This window comes from Phalacrocorax carbo, chromosome Z (assembly GCF_963921805.1).
Source record: "Phalacrocorax carbo chromosome Z, bPhaCar2.1, whole genome shotgun sequence".
NCBI lineage: Eukaryota > Metazoa > Chordata > Aves > Suliformes > Phalacrocoracidae > Phalacrocorax > Phalacrocorax carbo.
The window spans coordinates 6111724-6136563 of record NC_087548.1 but is presented as its reverse complement, the minus strand read 5'-3'; the positions used below and the strand labels follow the sequence as shown (position 1 = coordinate 6136563).

Genomic DNA, 24840 nt, shown 5'->3' with positions numbered 1-24840 from the left:
TTACAATAATGAAAAATCTTTTTTATTCTGCTTTCTCCCTACTGCCCAGTATCTGACTCATCATGTCCTTATCAGGCCTTTGCAATCGTTTCTGGTCTAACTCTTTAACTGCACGGCTGTGCTTAAACTCAACAAGGTACCTCACAACCTTCCCTAAGTAACTTTGTCATCTTCCAGCTGTGCCTCTTTGATTTCCCACAGCCCACTGAATTCTTATAAGACACATTACATTAATTCTTCCTTTGCCAAACTCTTCTTGAGCCGCGTCCCATTAGAAACCCACCACTTGCTCTTTGGTGGCTTATATGGCTCACAGTCACTGCTGAGGTGTGAGGGATGCCCTGAGGCAGCCTCTCTATCCACTCTCTATCATGTCACCCTTGGGGCAATGTGTAAAGGGCTCTAGCAGAGTGGAGTAGTGTGCTTGTCCTTTACAAAAGCTAGGCACACAGAGTTTCAGGTTTTTTTCACCTGTTTTAATCAATTTATTTGGCTTCTAACCAGTTCCTATAAGTGGAGTTTTCCCCTTATGTAATAGAATATGCCATGTATTGTGTAGCCCTGCCTTGCTTCCCATCTACAGTTAATCACTGTTGACTGGTGGTTTAATTCTAAGTGTTTATCTTTTAAACTCCGCATTCCCTCCCCCCCTCATATCTTTCTGTGATTTTTCTGCCTCTCTATTCATGTGTCCCTCCATTCTGGCAGGCAGCTGCAGTCCTGTTGGTTCCTTTGCTCAGTGTTCAAGTTCCTCTCCCATCTGTGGAAGAATAAATAAAGAGGGTAAAAAAAAATGAAGGGAAAAGCCAAGCTATAGGATGTGGCATTGACCGCTGGCCCAGGCTGGGACCAGTTGATCCCCTTGCAGTCAGAGCAGTGGATTGGAAGCTTGTTTAGCAATCCTTTGCAAGGGCTACAGGGAGTGGGAAAAGCTTGGGGTCTGGACATTGCTTAACCAAGTAACCATCAGCATGGCATGGAAAGAAGCAGTATTAAGGAGACATGCGGCCAACATGGTTTATGGGAAGACCACTCCAGAGAAAAAAGTAAAAACATGTCACCAGCTTGAATAATGCTGAGAAAAGCAATGGACAAAGTGAAGGGTTGTTTACAGTCTGAGTGCTAATCTTAAAGAAACATTGGACTGCATCTGGAAAGCCCCAGAGCGTGTCTTTCCCTTCCCTTCCCTTCCCTTCCCTTCCCTTCCCTTCCCTTCCCTTCCCTTCCCTTCCCTTCCCTTCCCTTCCCTTCCCTTCCCTTCCCTTCCCTTCCCTTCCCTTCCCTTCCCTTCCCTTCCCTTCCCTTCCCTTCCCTTCCCTTCCCTTCCCTTCCCTTCCCTTCCCTTCCCTTCCCTTCCCTTCCCTGTGGTCCAGTGAATGCTTGGTGAGACACAGCTTTCTCCATCAAGGTTGTCCAGGCTGATGCACCCCACTCAGGCTTTCCAAACACACTTTGGTTTTATTACTTCCACCAGCGCATTTGGAATTGGGTTTCGAGCCAGCAAGCCCCCCATGTGCCAACTGGCTAAACTCCATCGGTCTTGCCTGAAGTGACGGTCACTCCCTGATCATCATCACAGCCACTCTTAGCATTTGCTCCCATTGGAAGTCCAGGCATGGTTCATTTGTGTCTTATATCAAGACTTTCAAAACATGAATACATTGACTGAACAATGCTAGGATCATAGTTTACCTTCTAAATTTTTTGGTTGTTTTTTTCCCATGTAGTGACAGGTCAGAGGTCTCCATGCCTGAAATGCATAAGCCAACCTTTCTTCAACCCTCCCCATGGGTGTTACCAGCTTGAAGAAATTTTGTTATTTTCCTCCAAAGTCAGATGTGCTTCATTTTGCAATATCTAGTTGAGTACAGTTCATGCATCTGCCGCTGAGCCAGACTCCTTATGGTGTCCTTACCATCAAGAGTGAGCAATAGCCAGTCTTAGTGTATAGCCCTTCAGCTGTACCTATTTCAGGCAGGCATGGATAGTACGTTTAAAGTGCTTTTTTCACTACTAACAGTAAAAAGAGCTTATGATGAGTAAATCTTCCATAGAAATTTACATTTAGTCAGATGACTGCCACCATAGATGGACAGTCTACATTTTGTACTACTGAACCTCGCCAAATTTCTATGACTTATAATTTTCCATTGCATTGACGGTGCCCTCTAACTTCAACTTCATGTCACAGGCAGATTTCACCAGTGTACTGCTGCTTTGTGTACGTATTAAATCAGTTCAGTGAGATGAAAAATTCCACCAGTAGCTTCCCTCCATGCGAACAATCAACATCTCACTGAGACCCGATGTAGTTTCCCGTACAGCCCGTTTATCTGTCGTCTGTCAGTTCCTGCGTCTCCCCTTTAATGAATAAATTGTTCTGTGGCAATATGTAAAATGCTTGACTGTAGCTGAGGTTTTTATTTTTTAAGGACTTTAATCTAAGACAAGAGGATAGCTACTCTCTGTTCCTCCAGTTAGCTACAACGCAGCAGTATTCATTGTCTGCAGACCTGTTTCATATAAAGAGGCAATTATGTGTGTTTAACAGATGCCTTGTGATACCCATCCCATCCATGCATGTGTTTTATCTTCTATTTTTTCCTCCTGTTGCATGATTCTTGGCTCTGTTTTACTGTACTGTAAGCATGCTCAGATCACGGCAAACAAAAATGGTATCAGCAGGAGTGACAGTTGCACCTTGAGATCATCAGGACTGAAGCACATACCACTGAGGCCACCTGGTGTACAGAGCAGAGCTGCGGTCCACTCTGCACGCTCCTTCAGCATAGCATATCATAGGTAATTAAACATAAAATGAAACACCCCAAACCTCTCTGTGTTTAGTAAGAGCCTAGTTTAACTCCTCAAAGGCAGAGCTGAGGCTGGCTGTCCTTGCATTAGAGAGGAATGTCTGTGATTACGCTGATAAGCCTTAAGAGGAAGAGACTTTACTGGTGTGGGAGGGAGTAGCCCTATAGAGCACACGGGGCACCACAGTAGGAAAGGCTCGTTTTGCAGAACGGGGTGGCTTTGCAGCACTGCCAGCACTGGCTGGCCTAATGATGGAGCAGGGCAAGAGGGAGTCAGGATGGGATCAGCCTGGCCCCTCCTCTCGTGTCCCACACGTCCTCATCGGAGACACAGAGAAAGCATCCCTTCTGTGTAGGGTCCTTTCATGATGTCCATTTTCCAGCACTGGTGAATAAATTTGAGTGTCATGTTCTTTTATTTTTCTTTTTATTTTTCCCTTTTTCCACCCATCTTGAAAAGTATTTTGTCCGGCCGCTTGGGTGTGAGAACAGCCTCAGTAAAGAGAGAACAAATTGTGCCATGAAATTGGGATTTGGAACGATCGCATGTAACTTGAGCTTGAAAGGGTTTCTTTGCCCTTGGCTTATACAAATCTTACAGACATTTGTAGCTGAATTTCAGGGGCCAGGGCCATAAGACTCTTCAGACAGATGTGCTTACAGGCCTCTCAGTTCCTCTCATGCCCATGTGCATGCGAAGCTCCACGCACAGGGCCACGTCCTGTGTGATGGTAGCACGTCAGTGTATTATCGTATGACTGACACACAAATGTTTCTGTGAACACCACAGCCACAGGACAGGCATAACCCTGCATAGGCCAGGTGATTGTTGGGTAAGAAGCTGAATTATGGCATTGTTTTGAGAGCCGGAGCTGATCGGGACCCGTCCTTGGGGCCAAGATCTAATCAACCGCGTGTAGGAGCTGCAGCCTCTGTGAACCAGCCTGGGCTGTTCTCCAGGCTGCCTTGGTGGTTGCTTGCCCAGGGACTCTGCCCTCCATCCAGAAGCCACTGACGTAAAGCTCTGCCTTTAAGAATTTAGTACTGGTCTGCAAATGTATAAAATGTCACAGGGCGGGTGGAGGGAGAGGAAATGGACATCAAATAGAAGAGATTTTCCCTGACTGAATAAAAATTAGCATAATCAAGTTATAAATTATTTTAAATATGACCAGAGCCCTTAGAGAATCAAGCCTTCATAGAAACTTCATGGAAAAACCATGCAGTCTCTCTGAATGTGAAGTAACTTATTTGATAAATCAGAGCACTGTGTTTGTCACCCATCAGCTACAGTCTGGCTTGTACAAAAAATCTTGTCCATACATCTTCCATATGTTAGAACGCAATTTGGGTGCCTGAAAGTTTGTCATAGAGATAAGAGAGAGATGCAGTGTCATCTCCAACCAGGGCACAACTGCTCTCTGCAGTACATTCCGCAGCAGAGATGGATTTATATTTTTTTTTCCTGTTTTTTTCTTCTGTTCAGTGGCCTTAAAGAAACCCAAGAGAAAATCCTGTGCAGGTCTACTAGAAAATATGCTCAGGCTTTCCAGCTAGGCAAAAAAGCATAATAATTGACTTCATTTGGGGTTAACTTGTAGGAATTTGTTCACTCTAAAAATAAACATCTTCTTATGTCCTGAGAGAATTTAGGGATCTTTTTATTTAACCTTTTTTTACTTTTCACTGTAGTCAATTTTTAAATTAAAAAATGTTTTGAAACAAAAGTCAAAATATTTCTTAAAAAAATACTGACATGAATTGCTTTGGTATTTCCTGAACTGAAATATTTCATGTGGAAAAGCATTTCAGTGTGAAACGTTTTCAAAAATTGTGCCTTTTTTTGGACAAAAGAATTCGCTGAAATGGGCACAGATTCATAAACAGTTTGGGTGTCCCCAGAACTTCCATATAATATCAATTTGGGGATACTAGAGAGTCCTCCATTTATACTACAACTGCTGCACAGAAAATGTTACTGTTAAAAACTGCATTTCACCTGAATCTCTCAGGCTTGATTTTCTTATTCCTTTAGAATATCTTTACCAACTTCCCATCAGAGACTCTCTGCTGACATAGGCACTTCAAAGCATCCCAAGTGCCTACTAGCATAATAGACGCATAAATGGCTTTTTAGGGGCCAAACCCTCAGAAAGCGGACAACAGGTCAAACAGCTTTTAGTCCTTTATGATCAGATGCTAGAAAAAATTAAACAAACAAAGAGAGCATCTCATATAATGTCCCACCTGTATAAATTAATTTATACCATTATACCATACAGCTAGGGCTAGAGCTGGCCTGAAGGTAGTGCTGAGTCTAGATGGACTGTTATTGCAACTGCACAGTGACAGCCAAGGTAGGTGTGTTTGTAGGTAGAGTTGATTTTCTTGTGTTTGTCATAGTGTGCAGCCATTTACTGCAGAAAAGTAATAACTGACCCACCAAAGATAAATGAACCACAATATCCTAGTCATTATTAAAGGGACTTACACTGCAGAAGCCATCATGCATCAGGAAGCAGAATTCAAAATTACAGAATTTAGACAGAGAAGAAACAAGTTAGAGCATCCAGGCAATCTTCTTGCTCTTGTCAGAGTTATTGCTAGAATATTTGCTGATGTTGTTTTGCCTGGCTTAAAATCTTTCTTTTCAGGGATTTCAAATTATTCCATACCCCACAGGTCTCTTTCTCAGAAAATTTTCACGTAAGGTCTACCCAAATTTCACATTTTCTCTGTCTTAATTGAGTCCTCTTCCTGCTAGCTTTACCCTGGGTACCACGCCAAATAATTGCTGTTCTCCTTCTGTGTTAACGATCTCTTGAAGTTTGGCTTTTCATAACTCCCCTTAATTGCCTCTTCCACTGTATGCATATAGATATGATTCTTTTAATTCTCCCTACAATCCCATGCCTCCAGCCTTCTGATCAGAGGAAAGCAACTAAAATGAAGTGATTTTGCTCCTCAACAACTTGCTGGCAATGCAGAGCTATTAATCAAATGCAGTTTTCCAGCTGCAGTTGAATCATATATAAATGGATACAGACTGTACAGGTCAGAGCTGCAGTGATTTATTTTGGCGTATGCACCTATCTTTACACTTCTAGAAATTAGATGTGTAATCTACATTAGGCATCTGGCCTTCTTTTAAAAGCACATGAGAGGGAGATACGAAGCTCTGGTTGTCTTGCAGGCAGCTTTGGATCATCGTCTAGGGAAAGAACATTTCTCTCTCCATGCAGGAAAGTTGGACAAGTCCCTTGGATACAAGGCAAAGATGCTGACATTTAGGGGTGCGTAAGTAGGTGCCTGTGTGTGAGTTGGATGTCTACACCCCCTGTCAACAGAGGCTTTCTTAGTTTAGTCAATGAAGCCTAGAGAAAGACTTAGCTGACAAAGCGTAGGTGTTTTAACTCTTGGACAAGCAGAACCAGCCTCTGTCGTCCCTTCAGTGCATTTACCTGGGTGGCCGCTGACTGCAACAGGAGCCAAGATGCACATGCGTGTATTCGTCACTTTACGTGTTCTACTGTGCAAGGTGAATCCCACTGTAGGTGTCTAATTTTCAGGCAGACAGTACTGGGAGAGACGTAGCCTCTCCCACCTGCTTTTTCAACTTCAGAGCTGAGGAAGGGTCTCCCTCTACCTGCTGCAAAGTGCTTTGTTCCAAATGCCAAATAGACCGTGTTTCCACCTTTATTCCTAGTTTTACAGGTTGAGTTCTTGTCTTGGTAATGTTGTCCCATGTTGTCAAAGAAAAATTTGGGTCGTTCAGGGTTAACTTGGGAATTCTTGTATCTCAAAGAGTTTTAATTTACATCTATCAGGATGTAAGAACTAAATCTAGCAACTGTCTTGTAGAATAAACTTCATTTGAGTTCCTTAAGGATTGCCTTGTATTAATACTTTCCTAACCTTCTAGACTATTTCTCTTGGGGAGACTATAACACTGGTGCTTTCAGAATGTAAAAAATCCTTTAATTAAGGGGAATATTCAGAGGGAAAATGGGATAGCTCTTTCTGCTTCCTTACAGTTGCATAAGCCATGTTGTCAGAGTCCAAGCCTTTTAATGATGGTTGATGGTTTCCTTTCTTGTCTGCTCAACCTGAAACACTTAAAAACCACCTGATTTTCAGAAGATATTCAGGTCCTTTCTGCTGAAAATCGGGCTGCTCTAATGAAAAGGGCAATAGAAATCTCCCTGTATTACTGTTACTTGGTATATTTTTTGAAGTTATTCAAACTTCAGCCCTATATATGACCCCTAAAGAACCAATATTTTTCCTCCCTGATCTGTAGTAAGACTCCTGTGAGGTTATGTCAGGTTATGAGAGGGGAGATCTTCTCAACAGGCAAAGTCACGCTTGAATTGCAGAGCCCTGAGGAAAGGATAGCTTTCTCTGGGGAGTGAGACAATGAAAACCTGGAGTGCCCTCACTGAAAAAAATAGTTTCAAAACTGAGATTTGTTATAATCATCATCACCTATTGCTATAAACAGTTTCCCTTAACCTAGTCCAGGTATTGCCATTATTTCAGCTGCAATGATAGGGGGTTTGGTAGCTTTGCTCCTGAGAAAAAAAGAACTCATTTATTCAAATAAAAACCCAGAATCTGTCAGAGCTGCGGTGCTACCCCAAGGTATACACAAAAGAGTTTTTTTCTTAATTGTACACCCACTGATTTGAGGCTTTTAATTTTCTGGCGGGCTCCTGCTCGTCACAGATCCAGGCCTGCGCTGGCTGAGCAGGACCTGTGACAGTGACACAGGAGAGCTCCAGTGAAAGGCTCCCACCCAAGGCAGGAATGAGCAGATGTACATTCATCAGATGTATATAGGATAATATACAGGAATTGTCTGACCAGCTGACTTTTACCCAATAGTTTCATGCATCTGTTCCAGCAATATTTCAAAACAGAAACACTCCACAGAAGGCAAGAAGGACGTTAGTGCTTGAGCAACGCTGCTGTGCGAGAAGGCAGCTGCGGTCTGATCCCTCTCCTGACTGTTTAGTTAAAACCAAGACTTTGGCAGCTCAACCTGCTTTTCTTTGTCTGGGAAAGAAATGGAGAGACTCCTAGGATCTGTCAAGGTGCATTTATCTCAATAATGAGTCCTCTTAATACTCATTAAAACTAATTCTGTTCTATTCTCTATCCTAAGGGCACTCCAACCCCACTTTAGATTGCAGAGGGGGAGAAATTTCCCTGGGCTCCTGCAGCAAGCCCAGATGATCCCATCACAGCAACGTCGGTGAGGGCATACTGGAGAGACAATGGACCAAAGCATTCATTTTTGAGAGCAGAAGTTAAAACTCCCAAAGTTTTCCCACCTAGAACATCTTATGCAAGGAATAGCCACAGAGACCCTGCTAGCACCATGGGTATATTGCTAAATAACAACAACAACAACAACCAAGTTTTCCTTTCCAACAAAGTCCATCAGGAGGGGAGGTTGTCTGGATTTGCATGTTCCCTGCTGATAGCCCTCTTCTCTCTTATCACCAATTTCTTGTAGCGTCAGGAATTATTTTTAAAATCTGGCAGTATTGGGAATTGGCCTGACAAAGGTAGTTTTGATTTGCTTCCCAGATCCTGATGAGTCATCAGGAGTATGAGCTGTCCCCCAGATCACCTGTTCACTTTCTTAAAACAATTTTGTTAGATTTCAAAATGTACTGGCTTCCAGCTATAACCACCACATCAGCATCTGTTACTGGTATCAGAGCCTCCCATGTGGGGAAGTATGGAGCTCAGCGTTTTTGTTTCATGGGGATGCTGAGTGACGTTTTTGAGTTGAGTTGAGTTGAGTTGAGTTGAGATGAGTTGGGTTGAGTTGAGTTGAGTTGAGCTGTGTGTTGTTTTGTTTTCCTCCTTGCCTGGCACTGAATCCCAAATATTTCTCTTGGAGCATCTAGCTTTGACACCCTAGTCAAATCCAGAACTCTCTGCAGCATGGAATTTGCTAACTTTCAGAGACTACTCAGCAAGAGCAAACAAACAGACCATCAGGGCAGTGCCTATGGTCCCTGAGTCCACCTCCTTATAGCATCTCAAAATTTGTGTCTTAAAGCCAACACATTGCTGCAAGCAAAGCCCATAACAGAAAGAAACATGGTGGATTTGGTGGACTTTGAGCAAAGATTGCAAAACATCCTGGTTTTAATTGTGACTCCAAAAATCTTCTCTTACCTTCAGCTTACTAAATTTTGCCCGAAACTCACATATCCTTTCAGAATAATGAGCTTAGTTTTTCTACTGTGTTAATTGTGTCAGCCTCCTAAGTAATAATACCTCCATGGTGCTTAGTTCTCAGCCTGTGCCTCCTCTGGGAGTACATTCCACAGCTCTTTCCAACACTCAAGCTAGACAATATTATGCTCATTGTCAGTGAAAATTAATAGACATAGACCCTGGGCTTAGAGAGGAGCGTTATGATCATTAGTTTGACTTCCTTTGAAATAACAGCACTGCAACTTCCGTTTGAGTTATAACATCTCCATCTAAATCTAAGTAATTTTAGGGATGGAGAAGCCACTGTAGCCTCACATAAGGCACTCCTGCCCACATGGTTATAAATATGACCATTTCTCCTTCCTAACATAAATTTGTCTAAATTCAGCTTCTGATCAGGTTACCTTTTAAAGAGTGAAACAGATTGACTATTAAAGTACTAGATGAATCCTCCACTACAGGCACCTCTTAACCTTTTCCTAGGTAAATGGATGGATATTCTTAAACCCACTACAGTACAAATAATAAAAAGTAACCCAAGTATTACAATTCTCCCTTGTTACTGCTTTGATTTGCCTGAGACTCTATGAGTTCATGCACATCTGAAAGAGAAAGCCAAAAGAAAAGATTAGTCAATATTAAGCAGAAACCTAAATAACCTAAATGTTCAGAGCACTTTTCATTAGCATTTAAAGCAGTGCCTGGAAATGAGGCCATTTATTTGCATCTCAGATTTCATTTATCAGGTCTATCCTTTAGGTGTTGCTAGTTCTGATTCCTCAAATTAAGGCCAATTTTGTTTAATGTTAAAGAAGAACCTAAACTGATGGTCTGTTTGATCCCTAGACATTAAATAAGCATGCATAAGGCACACAGAGTTTTGTAGAAAGTGATAGACATGCCTCATATCTAGACATATTTGACTTCCTAAACACACAGCAGATTATAAATGCATTGGCAGCTTTCAATAAAAACTCTGTAACCATAGCAAACTCTCTGAACTCCTCTATCACCACACCCCGACTGATGCTGGCCCAGTTAGGACACAGGAATGGATCTGCACACATGCCTTTTCCTAAACATCATTAGATGGGAATGTTCTTGGTTGACGTTTTGTTCTGTTTTGTTTATTTATTTTGGAGACAAATAGGTCAGACCATTCAGTTTAGGAAAAATAAGCCCATCCTGCAAAGTCAGTGAGGCGAGATGATGCTGATGTTCTCCAAGTGCTGGAGAGCATTTTGCAGAGTTTGTCACTTTTCTAACCGAAAAAGCTGTCTCTGCAACATTTAGCAACTAAAAATATCTAGTGATGAAGCACAAGGAGGGGAAAAAAATAAAAAGCCAAGCACTCAGCAGCAGATCTCTGCCACCCTGAATTCCAGGCCCTATAGCAAGGACACTGAGGAATGGGAGCACTGAGGTGTCCCCATCAGTACATCTGCAGGAGCAAAGCACCCTGGAGTGGGGCCCTCATTTTTTTCAACAAAGGAAAACAAGCAAAATCTTATAATCAGCAATTGACTGTAGGTGTGCGAATAAAGGTTTGCTTAACACCAACATTGAGTCTGTATCCAAATGATAGGCAGCTAGATCCAAGACTACAGGTCTTGAATAGATCATAAATTGTAAAGGCAGGTTCAGGCTCAGAACTGAATTCTGTTTTTGTGCCTCCTCCCTCCTGCTCCACTCTTGTTTCATGGCAAAATTTGGCAAAAATTGTGGGAAAACAGCCCTGAGAATCAGGGTCTTAATTCACTTCTGCAGAACAGGAAAAAACAGGTTCCAAATCTTCAAAAGTTATCCTGAAAACAAGTCACAAAATGGAGTTGGTGATTATTTTTTCACCACAGCATTTGGGCTTGGGGGGTGGGGGGTAGGGGTCTTGCATTTATTTGGTTGGTTGGTTGGTTTTAGCTTTTTGGTGCTTGTATGTGTGTGCATAAGGTGGATATGCTGAATGTGAGCTTCAGCACCAATATTTGTAATTGGGAAAAAGCCTACCTGAGCTAGCATAAGGACTTTAACACAGGTTGCCAGAACTTCAGGGCTCAGGATCTGTTAGCTACTCTTGAGCTCTTTTTCACACCCATTACTGTTAGGACAAGTTTGGAAATCTGTCCAATTCTTACCGATGTAGGATTCCAGAAAATTCCTGAAACTTTGTATTTCTAATGAAACAAAATTTTTACTTTCTAGAAAAGTTGGAGACAAGAAACAAGTATGTTTCTCATTTCACTCGCTGAGAAAGTCAATAACTTAACAATGAAAATTATATTTAAAGACTATTGAAAGTTCAGCTAATGCCAAAAATATTCCAGCATATAAAAGTAACAACAACTGTGTTTGCTGCTGTCTCATCTGATCGCCCATTGTACCTTTCAGACAGAATAGAAATACTTCCTGCACCCACAAATTTGTAATACCACCCTAATTTTAACCATGTAAAAACGGGTGATTAGTCTAAACTCCTTGAGATCTTCTTGTGGTAGGTGTAGAGAAAGACTCTCCAGTGAACCACGCAGAGTATGTGGGACAGTTATCCAAGGTTAATAATACAATTAACCAGAAAACGCTTCTCTGTTACATATAAAAGTAGTCAAGACACTTAGTAAACATTAAAACATCTACATATTGCATGACTGAACTGGGGCCACGGAAATCCTACTCTTTGGATCTCAAATTGCTCTTAGCAGTTTTTGTAAGTTGGCACTGTATTTCAATGGGTTTCAAAGTGAATTTCTCACTTTGTAACTGTGATGCTTCACCAGTATCAACACCAAAGCACAAAATGCTGACTACTAAGAAGACCTTGGCAGCATTTCTGTAAACAGACACTTGAATATATGGAGAAGCAAAGGAAACTGAAGTCTAAAAGGAGCTGTGATTTATCTCCTGACATTAATGATCTAAGACAGGATGACCCTAAAATTTCCAGGTAAATTTGTGATAGGTAAGAAATTCAGAAACCTCATACACAGAAAAAAGCATCATTCCCTAACTCTGGGTAGAAACTGGAGCTGAGGACATTGCACCCAATGGAAAAGTAATGTCGGTGGAACACACTGATGTAATCATTCTCTCCAGCCGAAGGGGATGGGCCTGCAATACCAGGAACTCTTCAGGAAAATTTAAATTCTGTAGGAATTTAGGAAAATACTTTATACCCATAGGGCTTCACTGAACATTTGCCCCATCCAAGCCACAGCCGCTGGGTTCAGGAACTTAGAAGAACTCCTTCTCCTTCGTTTCTGCTCTTGACCTGTGCAAATTCACGCAAAGACATCTCAATATTCCCTCACACACAAAAAACAATCCCTGCGAAAAAATATATGGGAGTATTTGGAGGCAGAGGAGCCACATAGCATCAGAAGGTTAGAAAAGCACTACAGTATAAAAGCCCCTTTCCACCTCTGCTAACTCTGGCCAGGCTTCTTAGTCCAACTCAGATGATGCCTCTTCTCGTTACTCTAAAGGATGACAGTACAGCTCCCTATTCCCTTCAATATCTGAACTTTGACCAGAACGCCCAAATTTGTCTGAAAAACACAAGATGTCCTAGGTGCTCTATGCACTATCTCTTTTCTTCCCTTGTTGGTGCTACTGGGGTCCTTCCTCTGCATTATGTCCCTCTAACCTGACCCACCACACAGTCCTGTTCGCACACTCCCTGCCCCACAGTAGAGACCTCCTCTCACGCTATGGGATGATCCCATCAATGAGAAATTTGGCCTGGTTGTTCCCAGCAACATCTTCTGGTGCAGAGGCTTCTGTCTGGCCTCTAAAACCCTGAATGGACCGTTGGTCTGATCCAGTGGGACTGTGCTTTAGGATAGTCTTTATAGAGCAAGACAGCACCTGCCACAGAAATGCTTTGCCTTTTTGCTACCAAAGCTGAATTCAGAGAGTGAATTCAGTCTAACTACACAGTGATTATCCCTGCATTTACTTTAACCTCCTTAAAGAGATAATTTCCTACAGTATGTGTCAGCCACTGCTCATTACTTGCTGATAAGGAAGACTGGGAATGGTTGAGAAAAAGGACACCATAATGAAAAAGGAGAGTAGGAAACAAGTCAGCACAGAAATCTGCATGCCTGGAACTTTAGCCACAAAAATAATATTTTCCCTTCATACTCCCTGTCATTACTAATATTTTGTTTCCTTAACCTATTCCCTCTGCTATGCTCACTAAGATTAAACAATAGGAGAAAGTTTGATGCAAAGTGAGCAACTCATCCCTCAGAAAACCACCCAACAGGTAGAATGGCAAGGGTAGGGTCTGCAGAGGGCTGGATCCATGGTCCTGTTTGCCCACACCCACTGCTGCTCCCAGCACAAGTTCCCAGCTGTCGATAAGCCAGGACTGCACCTGGTCCAGGGCTTGCTCCGAGGTTTTGCCGGGAGCAGCGTGGCTTGGCTCAGTGCTCGCTCCTGTGATCTACAGCCAGCACCATCACTCGCCTGAGGATCCAGGCTGGAAAAGAGCAAAGGAGTTGTCACACTGGATCAACCCAATGATCCATCAGGCCAGCCTTTGGTTTCTGAAAACAGTTGTGAACAGGCTCTTCAAAGCAATTGCAATGGGCTGTGATGCAGTTTGCCCACAGGGGAGGGTTTCCAGCCCCAGATAGTTGTGGGCTGGCTTGTGCCCTGGAATGTGGAAGCTTAACATCCTCTCTAAGAAAGAAAATGTCCCAGATCCTCACCCAGGCTGTCCTGGGCTGCACAATTGCTCTGAATCCATGGGCTTTGTATCCCAATTGGGAGCACCCCCTTCAGTCCAGCTGCAAATGTTCCCACCTCACATGTAAACCTCAGACTTCTTCTGTCTGCTGGGTAGAGCAAATCATGTGTCGCACACAATGAGGTATTGCTGTCACTCTTGGCTTCAGTTTATTTTTCTGATTTCTGATGGCCATAAACTACACATGGCGGTAGGCCCTGTTGTACACAGCTGAAGGCCTTTCCAACCTATTGGCAGCAATGATAGCTTGAATTTCACACATAAATCGTGTGCTAGGTACAACAAATCCATTACATGCATGTGAAAATGTGCTGTCTTCACATTGCATCACCTTTCCCCTGTTCCTCTAAGAAAACAGCTAATCCTAAGCTCCTACAAGAAATCACAATAAAAGCAGAATACCCCAAACTTTGTCAAACCTCATAGAAGTCTCAGGCCTCAGTTTTAGTTCACTTTTGGGGATAGAAGCGAGGGAAAATGAGTATTTTCTCCTCTCTAGTGCATCTAATCCACAGTGGAGATGCCATTACAGAATTTGCTTGTATTATTTTTCAGTGTGGACATCAGATTCACCTCCTGAAGTTTATCCTAGCATCCCAGCAAAGCGAATATCCCTGCTGTTTCTGGAAATCAATGACACTGCCACTAAAATATGTACTAGAAAATAGCATCAGGAAACCTACAGACTTGGCAGCACTGCCTGTGCTGTACGGACCTCCAAAAGCTAACAATGGCCACAGCTTTGAAATACTGCTGATTCTTCCATTTCCCATTTCCCTCCGTCCCAGTGGTGTCATTTGAAAATACATTACAGCTGAAAGACTTTGGGATGTTTTAATTACATGTGACTAAAACTTGCTGTTGTTAGAATTAGTGTGCCTATGTTTACGATTTATAGGTCTCTGTTTTGACACTAGTGAGGTCATAAATAACGTGAAGTGGGCCCTTTAGTATTAGAAAATTCAGCACTCGTCTCTAAGCCTTGACACACACACACTCCAAAACCCTCATACGGTTTGTGGCGAGCACGGTATGAAATACAACACGATGGCACAGGGTGGGGGGCAGGACCGTGGTAATAAATAATTTATCTGCGGAGTATGAACATTGAACCTTCAGGCAAGGACTTCCCGTTGTTTCACTGGAGTGGGAGGGCTCGCTGCACCATGGGTTAATGTGAATGTTTAATGTGTGATTATTTCTGTAGCACATGGACTCCACTCGCACCTATATCTCAGAGAAGTGTATTACAGGGACCTCCTACCTCAAAAGCGCTGACGTTGATGGTATATTGGATGAGGAAGCATGCATGTGGTATGGGGGCACGCAAGGTAGTGGAGAACTGGCTCCTGGGCTGTTTTCCTGACTTGCATCCCGCTCGCAAAGGGGCTTGGGAAAAAAGGTAATTAAAGCTTATTCTTCAAATCACGGAAACCTGGGGAGGATTTCATGCAATGAGTAGTCTTCAGTGCTGGAGTATCCACACCAACTCCAAACTCAGCTGATCTATAGCAGTAGGAAGGGAAAAAAAGCCTTACGTAGCTCAGAATAGAGATACGTGAGCTGTGTCTCGGGCATGATTTTATCTCTGCAGACAGGTGGCCTGGGTTTACTGTCAGGAAAATGCTTCCAGATCTTTCCACTACAGGCACCAGTGAAAGGCAAAGTTTTGACATAAGAGTAACGCTGAGAAAGTATACCTTCGAAAATAATTATGTGAATTTTGCCTTTTTTATGCTTTTAGGAGAGAAGAGAAACAGTTTTTATTCTGACTCTTGTTGTTCTCTCATTTGTTACCTAAGTAATTTCTGATGTGAAATTCTTTATGTCATTCCTGAGAAACTCACTTTAACAATTTAGTGTCTGGAATTCGAACTTTAAATGGACATTTTTATCTTGACACACAGCTTTTCCCAATGTATTGTTTCTGTTCACCAGTGATCTTGAGTTTGAGAATAAGGTGTGAGAACCTGAGTAATGAATCCAGCATTTTATTTCACTGTTTGTAATATTTTCTATTATTTTCTAGAATAGTTGGTACATTTGCTCATTATAAAAAAGGGCTTCTATTAAAACAACAATGAAATAAAGATAAAAAGACACTCTTGAATTTAGTTAGCAGGGCTGAACGGGTGACTGAAAAAGAACTGGGTTTGACACAAATTAGTCTCAGAGCAGCCAAAAATACGAGGCACAGGGCTAATTCAGAGAGGGATGTCCAAGGAGATGCAGTCTCTTCTTGTACTGCTTTTGTAGAAAATATAGACTTTTCAGGAAAATGGCAAACCCAAAAATGTTACAGCCAAAAAAAGCAAGCTATAACAGAGAGTTTTGTTTTGTCCTGTTCCCATTCTCCTGGAAAGGCCAAGATATCTGGTTCACATATATCTTCCCCATCCCTTTTTGCTCCTTTCCAGGTGAAACTTGTATTGGGGTAGTCTCTGGTGAATCTGCAGTGTGAAATAGTAGATCACAGAGGAAAATAAAAGTGTAAGGAAACAGAGAAAACATAGTGAAAACACATTCTAGTCAGTGTTTCTTGGGTTCTGCTTGGAAGGAAAAGACTGGTTTTTTCTGCAGAAAGCAGGCACCATAATGCCAATAATCACTGATATCAAAAAAGGTTAAAAATATGCTTCCTAGCTCTTAAGCACATGTTTGAACCCTATTTGCAACACACAATACATAACACTATATATCCATTAGTATCAGGTTGTAGTAAATCCTGCCACATAATGTTCATAAAACCATAGGATCCTAGAATAGTTTGGGTTGGGAGGGACCTTTAAAGATAATCTAGTCCAACCCCCCTGCAGTGAGCAGGGACATCTTCAAATAGATCAGGTCACTCAGAGCCCCGTCCAGCCTGGCCTTGAGTGTGTCCAGGGATGGGGCATCGACCACATTTCTTCCTTACATCTAGTCTGAATCCATTCTCTTTCAGTTTAGAACCATCACCCCTTGTCCTGTCACAGCAGGCCTTGCTAAAGAGGTCACCCCCATCCCTCCTACAGCCCCCCTTTCAGCACTGGAAGGCCACAATAAGGTCCCCCCGCAGCCTTCCCTTCCCCAGGCTGAACAACCCCAGCTCTCCCAGCCCGGCCCCACAGCAGAGGGGCTCCAGCCCTCGGAGCATTTCTGTGCCCCCCCTGGCCCCGCTCCAACAGCCCCGTGTCTGTCCCGTGCTGAGGAGCCCCGAGCTGGAGGCGGCGCTGCAGGGGGTCTCACAGAGCGGGGCAGGGGGGCAGCACCCCCTCCCTCGCCCTGCTGCCCGCGCTGCTGGGGATGCAGCCCAGGGCACGGTTGGCTTTCTGGGCTGTGAGCGCACACTGCTGGCTCATGTCCAGCTTTTCACCCCCAGCACCCCCAAGCCCTTCTCCGCAGGGCTGCTCTCCATCCCTCCATCCCCCAGCCTGTATTGATACTGGGGGCTGCCCCGACCCAGGTGTGGGACCCTGCCCTTGGCCTTGTTGAACGTCACGAGGTTCTCACAGGCCCGCCTCTCCAGCCTGTCCAGGTCCCTCTGGGTGACATCCCGTCCTTCTGGTGTGTCAACCGCACTGCTCAGCTTGGTGTCATCTGCGTGTTTTACTGACTGTTGAAAACTTTAAACTATGTCCCACAGCTGTTTCCTTGGCCCTAGTCACAGTTCCTTTTTGATACTTCTGTGTGCAATACCCCTGTTATCATGATTACAAACTCTGTCTAGAAGGGACCTTTGAGACCATCTATCTGTCTGAGTAATTTTGTCATCTAAAATCCAGTCCTACTTGTAGCTTGCACCAGCTGTATTTATTTAAGATTTTCTTTTATAAACTCCTTAATAAAAATCCACAGCAGTGTCAAAGAGTAGTTTTGCTCTGTAAAAATGATCCCTGGTGGGATTATAATTTGTATTTTTAAACTGAAACCCATTGTCTGAGTCATAAATTTTTTGACTATGGAAATCTGTACAGTTTTCGTGATTGCGGTTGTTATTCTTTACTTCACTTCCTCCTTCCTTTTTAATCTCAAACTACTGCATTTTTAAAAAGAAAAAAAAAAAAAAAAACAAAAATAATGCAGAAATATTCCAGGGTGTCTTTATACCTAGAGGTAACAGTTTACCGAGTTTGTTAAAATACAAGAAAAGGGAAGAGAAAAGATAAACCAAAAGTCATCTTGGAGAAACATGTCAAGGTCACTGGAAACATGGGCCGAGTTCCCGACTCAGCCATGTACCCCATGTGTTACCTGAGATAATTCACTTAGCTGTTGGTCAAGGAAGCAGTTAAATAAATTTTACATACATGCTCAGAGTCCACAGACTCTAACAGAACTTAAACAAGTATTCACCCACTTCCTGAGACATAGGCTGTTTCCTGAATCAGGAAGTATCTTAGCTCCTTATCTCAACCAGGAATGTAACAGCATCACTTCCTTTTATCCTTTATTTATCTTACTCGTCTGCATTGTACAGTCCTCAGCAAAGGCCGTTTCTTAGAGGTGTTTGCACAACACCCAAAATTCTGGGACCTGAAATATCAGCAATATGTTCTGGATAATCACACATTTCTTGAAGAGGCATGGTAGAGAGGGATTTGAGGAGATGTGAAGAATATTATGTTAGTATGAGCTGTGCAGAGGGAGATTCTTGTTGAAACAGGAACAGGGATTTAGGCAGCAGACAAGAAATCAAAGCAAGGATAGGCGAGAGCAGAGTGCACGAATAAAGAGAGAGAGAGAGGAGAGAGAGAGAGAAGAAAGAGGATTATTATGGATTCAGAATGAACACATATACAGACACTCTTGTAAAATATGGCAGGGGGAGGGCTGAACACCATCCACTTCAGGTGAAAGCAATAGGTTCTGTAGTGTTCTTTGTGCTTGTGATAAAAAATATACTGCTCTTGCTAGGACAAGGTAGCCCACGAAGTTCATTAAAACCAGCTTCCAGCCGCATCTTCCACGAGGTTCCCCAACCTCATATCTAACATGCCCCCTATGTCCACCACACTTCTCTTTCCACCTCTGTCCCACCAACAAAAACTAATCTGTAGATTTGTGCTGGACCCTCAGACAGTGGTCTTGACTCAGCCATAACCATAGGACTTGCAACAGTCACAGCTGAAATAATGTCCTCGAGAAAACCATGGCAATAATGTGGGAAGGCATCTGTATGTATGAGAGAACCATGATTCAGAGGGAGTAATAGTCAAACATGCACTCCAGCTGACTTTATAGTTTTTTACATTAGTAGAGACATAGCGCTTGGTAAAAACATCCAACTTCTCAGCAATAACAGTATCATCCCACGAGGAAGAATCAAAACTTGGGCAAGGTCTCAAGCCGAACTTTGCTGCTGCCAAGGTCACGTGAAAGACACTACCTCAGGCTATGAAAGGTTTCTAAATTTAAAACAGCCCCGGCTTGCCATGGTAGGCAATTTAAACTGTTTATCCACTTTGAACAGATAGAGTTACCTAATCCTTCTATGATTAGAGGCTAGTGAAGTTAAGTTAATTCTGTTTCTGCAGGCGCTGCTGCCTTTGATGGAAGCAGCTCATCTCGTGGAATGGCCTGCTGGTGTGACGGCGAGACAAATAGTTTTGTACTTTTGAGCTAAGGAAAAAAAATTTACTATTGATTTTGGCTTAAGAGCGGTAAGTGCTTTCTTTACAATTCTCATCATGGCTAGAGAGCTATTATTTTGGGCATTAGCTTCACATACCTCACTCTGGAACACTGTTGAAATACAGTGTCTTGCAGGAATTTAGCAAGGGGATCCCTAGGTCTCTCCAGTTTTTGGTCTTCCAGCTGGGAAAAAGGGTCTGAGTACATGAAACAGCCTCTCTACTGGCACAGAGTTTAATAGGCTCACAGCCTACAGATATTGATTATTTTGGCAGAAAGGTCAAGAGCCTTGCTGGTTTTCTACCTATGACTGTAGGTTTGTTTTATCACAAAAGACCACACAAGTATTGCCTATACTCCCCTTTAAAACCAACAGCCTCACAAGGCTTTCAGGCTGATTACAAGGGGTAACAGTTGGTTTCTGAAGCAGTGTGCAAGTTCAAAAGGATGGAGGCAGCGAGCCTGGTGAGGCCCTGCAGATTGGCAAGGCTTCTACAATAGTGCTGCAGTTAGCGGAGCTGGGAATATGATCAGAAATGCAGGGGGGGGAGGCGGAAAGGCAGCAGAGGAATTACAACATGGTGCAGCACACTTTGAAGACCTGCCTTGTAAAGACCATGTCTTGAAAATGGTTCTTCTGCTCAGATAGACCCCGCTGCACGTTGCAGAAATGAGGAGTGCTTGAGCAAGTAATAAATCTCCATCTCTTGTGGCCACCAAAGGTCCGCAAAGATCTGTGTGTGAATGAAGAGTTCTTGGGGCTGTTTTTTTCTGTGTCAGTCTTATGCATAACTGGAACAAAATAATTTAAGTTGCCCTTTTTAGGTGAGTGTAAAATAAAATACTCCCCTAATAGCCATTAGCTACATTAATTGAGTAGAAGATATGAGGAAATCCTCTATCGAGGAGAGCAGTTCTATACAAGCGGAGTGTGGCAGATCCTGAGACCAGGTCTAAAAAATGTAAGTAGAGCAAGTTAAAAAACATTTTTCTCCTCAAAAACAGCAGAATTTAAAAAAAAAAATATCCTGGATCTAGGCTCTAAAAATAATTCACCTGCTTGTGTAGTTTCCAGGAAAATCTAAAAAGAAAATTATCTCAGGTTTCTGTTTCAAAATGAAATTGTTTACTTTTAAAATGTGGAGGATTTTTGCTGAAAAGAAAAAAAAATGACAGTTAAGGCTGTACTGTAACACAATATTTCATCTTGTTTTGAAATGATTACTCAAAATAATTTTTTCCTTTTGAATTTCTCACCGGCAAAGATTTTGTGTGTGCAGGTATGTATAGCTGATATTCTCTTCCCAAAAATTCGGTTCGACAAAACTGTATTTTTTGGCAGAATCCCTTTCCTCCTGATATTTCAATAAGCCTTAACTTTAAGAAACAGAAGGGAGAGTAGAAAGCCAAAAGATTCTGGGATAGACACTGGGATAGCAGAGGCACTGGGTCAGCTAGAGAGCAGAGTAAAAAAATCCATCATCAGAAAGGCTCACTGCTGAAAAGAGCCGTTGATGAATTGTGCATCAGCGAGGATCTTCAGCTATGAACCTTGGTCATGTGTGAATATCTGGGTGTGGGAGGGTTGTGAATGAAGGATTGTTCATAAAGGCACAATAAATTAATGTTGTTGATGAATTTTTACCCCGGAGGACATACAGGCATGTTCATAACAAAACTTTATAACAAGAGATTGTTATTCTTTCTCCCATGCCCATTTACAAGCGCTTTCCCACCTACCAAGGCAAATACCATGGCAAGAAAGGCACTTTCTTTTGTTTAGAAAGTGGCAAGTGCTGCCTACAGAGCCGCTCTGGCCAGTGTCTTCCACCTACTGTGAGAAAAGACTGCTGCAGCTGCCTTATCAGGCTGATAATGTCACATGCAGACAGGCTATTATTTATGTAACAGGTTTCATCATAAAATCTTACAGAAAGTCAAACAAAAGCCTCCTGTTCATCACACTGGGCTCCAAATCAGGCATCCAGCCACGATCAATGCTTGCTGAAGTTGACAGAGGTGTTGCACTAGGCAGTGATTTAAGGACTGGAGGAGCCATTTTAGCATCAGCACCATCAAAACCCCCTCTGCTCTGCCCCACTGAGGCCACATCTGGAGCGCTGCGGCCAGGTCTGGGCCCCCCAGTCCAAGAAGGGCAGGGAACTGCTGGAGCAAGGCCAGCGCAGAGCTGCCAAGGGGATCAGGGGCTGGAGCATCTCCCTGGTGAGGAAAGGCTGAGAGACCTGGGCTTGTTCAGCCTGGAGAAGAGAAGCCTGAGGGGGGATCTCATCGGTGCCTATAAATATCTGAAGGGCGGGTGTCAGGGCGATGGGGCCGGGCTCTTTTCAGTGGTGCCCAGCACCAGGCCAAGGGGCCACGGGCACAAGCTGGAACACGGGAAGTTCCACCTGAACATGAGGAGAAACCCCTTCCCTGTGTGGGTGCCAGAGCAGGGGCACAGGCTGCCCAGAGAGGCTGTGGGGTCCCTTCCCTGGAGACATTCACCCCCCGCCTGGACGCGGCCCTGTGCCCCTGCTCTGGGGGTGCCTGCTCCAGCAGGGGTGGGACGGGGTGAGCTCCAGAGGGCCCTGCCAGCCCCTGCCAGTCTGGGATTCTGTGAAACAGGAGGTGTTCACGCTACCTACTCCTAGGCACCAAACCCTGGTGTTCTGAAGAATCTTCTAAGGCAATCTGCCACTTTTTCCTTCTATGAAACTTAGCTTGGCGTGTAGGTGCTTAACTTTCAAGTCTTAAATGTAAAAGTCACCCTGGCTGGTCACCATACTCACTAGAAACACTACAAAGGACAATACCTCTAATCTTAAATCTGATGGTTCAGAACACCTTTGACTATGGATCAAAATAAACCAAAGTTAAACTGTTTAGATGGAGATATCTAGCTTTTGGATTTCCAAGTTAGGCAATACAAATTCCCTTAGGTTCCCTCTGTGTGCTACCCAAAGTACCTTAAGAAAATCATATAAACATCCCACTAGAAAGTTAAACGAAATCTGTATACCAAATAGGGAAAAATTCCTGTCCATAAAATACATTTAGAGGGGTTAATGTGGTATTTTAAAACACAACAGGTAAAGGACAGGAGGTGATTTTGAAGAAGATTGTAGGAGGGTTAGATACTATTCTGCAATGAGTCTCTATCCACCTCAATTCCCCTACTGCAATCAACATCCTCCCCTCATCCAGTGTGACCATCTTGGTCTCCATAATGAAGTCAACAAAGGCTTGAATAGGCTCATCAACCTTAGAAGTGTATGGCTCCTGTCCTGCCAACTCAGCGCACAGGCAGTGTGAGGTTGCACGAGCCTGAAATATTTCACTGAAATATCCCATGCAAAAACAGAGGCATTTGTGGAAAAATCCTGATTGCTTTCCCTCCTGCTATCATTAGACCATGCAATACCATCCCATTAGCACTTGCTCATTGGAACATCACCTGCTCCCCTGAATGAGAACAGAGCATGGGGCTACAGATGTCACAGTCAACGTCCTTAAGTGCAAAGGGAGCCTTCCTATCATGTCACTGGATATTTGTGCACTTCTTACACAAACATACACCACAGACCCATCCAGAGGCATTATCATCACTCAGACGAAACATTTCCCATCAACCCCTTATGTTCCTAAAGCCTTTCATTATCTTCTATATATTATATGCTAACAAGAGGCTAATTTTTCCTTTACCAAATGCAAGAACTTTATACTAGAATGAAACCCTCCTCTGTTGGTACAAGAACACTCTTCTAATGCACATACAAGTCAATGCTTCTAAACAGGATATTCCAGATATAGGCTCTTACTTGCCTCTATTGCATGATTTTTGAATGTGTCCTGCACCCAGTAATTCCTGCATGGGCAGAGCTTGCCATATCCTCACCAGGTTTACAAAGCTGACCAGCTTTTATTAGGGAAGCTAAAAGGGAATTAGGAGCTTAGTTTTCACCTCCCTTTTTCCTAATTGTAGTTGTAACGCTTATCTAGATAATTACATTATATTACTAAACAATTTCATTCAGCTAGTAAAGTATCCAGCTGTATATTCATCAGGAGTGATCACGGGGACAGCCTACACAAACATTACATCTAAATGGCACAGAAAGCACTTTGCATTATCACCAGACTCCCTGTTGACAACACATGGCTTGTTTCCACAGCCGGGGCTGACAGATAACCCCTACACAGCACTGAAATGCCTGGAAAAGGCGCAGGTGAGGTTTGGCCATGATGCCCAACTCATTGCTCTGTTCCTTGTTAATGGGAGGCAATAACCCTGGACCACAGAAAATTGTTGGTGACTTACTTTCCAGAACCGAGCTGCAGCTTAAATAAACCTGTAGTAAAGCTTTCATGTATTTGTGGAAAGTAGCTTATGAGATATATACTCATGAGACACACCACTGTAGATTTAGCCGATGGAGTCGTATTCAACATGAGATGTCTAGGGCATACATGAACTACACCTAAGGAGATGGCAAAAGAAAAGCTAGCCAAGGAAAGAAAGCCTGTAGTCAGAAGCTTAACTTTGCAAGACAGCAATCCACACCTTCACTGGAAAAAAAAAAAAAAAAGAAGTAAGTTGGAAAAATATTAAGATTACTGGCAGATTCAGCAAAACTGACTCAAGAATGACTATTTGTTTTCATCGTGCATAAGGAGCTACTCCACAAGAAGCCATGGGAACCACCTACACTGTGTCCTTAGGAACTACAGTTAAGGTTCGTGTTTATGCTCACAGGCAGGTATGTGTGTACAACAATGAGGTACAACAGCTTGGTGTAAGCAAGGAAGCTTTCCAGGCTGATGCTGCACCTGATGTACTTCAGGAGACACTTCGTTCAAGTCTACTGGATTGTCCAGGAGAGGCCCCAAGGTGGAGAGCTATGCAAATGTCCTTTCAGAAAGTAAAATACTTATCTTTTTATTTAAAAATGTGGACTCACTTGACCAGAGTTTTCAGGTTGGGCTTTTCTACTCTGCGTCCTGCCAGTGTTCTGGTTCCCCACACTTTATATTGCTATGGAGGAAAGCCAAATTCTGAATTCAGCTCCTGAAAGGAAAGCGGAGCTCTGGGGCACGACACTAAGGTGGTAAGCATGGTTGGAAGTGGGACTCTACATTTTTAATCTCCAGGAATGTGTGCCAATGCCATGGTCAAGCACTACAACAGAGTGCAGAGTACTCTATACAGAGAGCTGGTACGGGTTGCTTATTGGGTCCACAGGCTTGTGAGTAATGGAGCAAGGTGTTATGTGATAGATTTTTAAATTCACTTCTGCTGACGTCAGAAAATTTTTTTATTATTATTTTTGAAGGCTGCTAAAGCACTTGCTATGTTAGTTAAGATATTATTATTCACTCTGAGGCTGTAAGTGATGTCTTCTGCTGGTCTTCCTGCTTAAAACTGTATCTCAGCCA

General features: G+C 43.0%; 1 protein-coding gene across 8 annotated transcripts in view; it reads left to right on the top strand.

The window, feature by feature from the left end:
- The window catches only part of SLC14A1 (solute carrier family 14 member 1 (Kidd blood group)), a 302335-nt gene that overhangs the window by 213858 nt on the left and 63637 nt on the right, over window positions 1-24840 (top strand). Inside the window, exon 4 of one of the 8 annotated variants that reach the window (XM_064438107.1) lies at window positions 19311-19436. The exons of the other annotated variants lie outside the window; for them this stretch is intronic. The gene's annotated coding sequence lies outside the window, so the exon portion shown is untranslated. The remainder of the gene's footprint in view (window positions 1-19310; window positions 19437-24840) is intronic. 8 annotated transcript variants of the gene reach the window in all.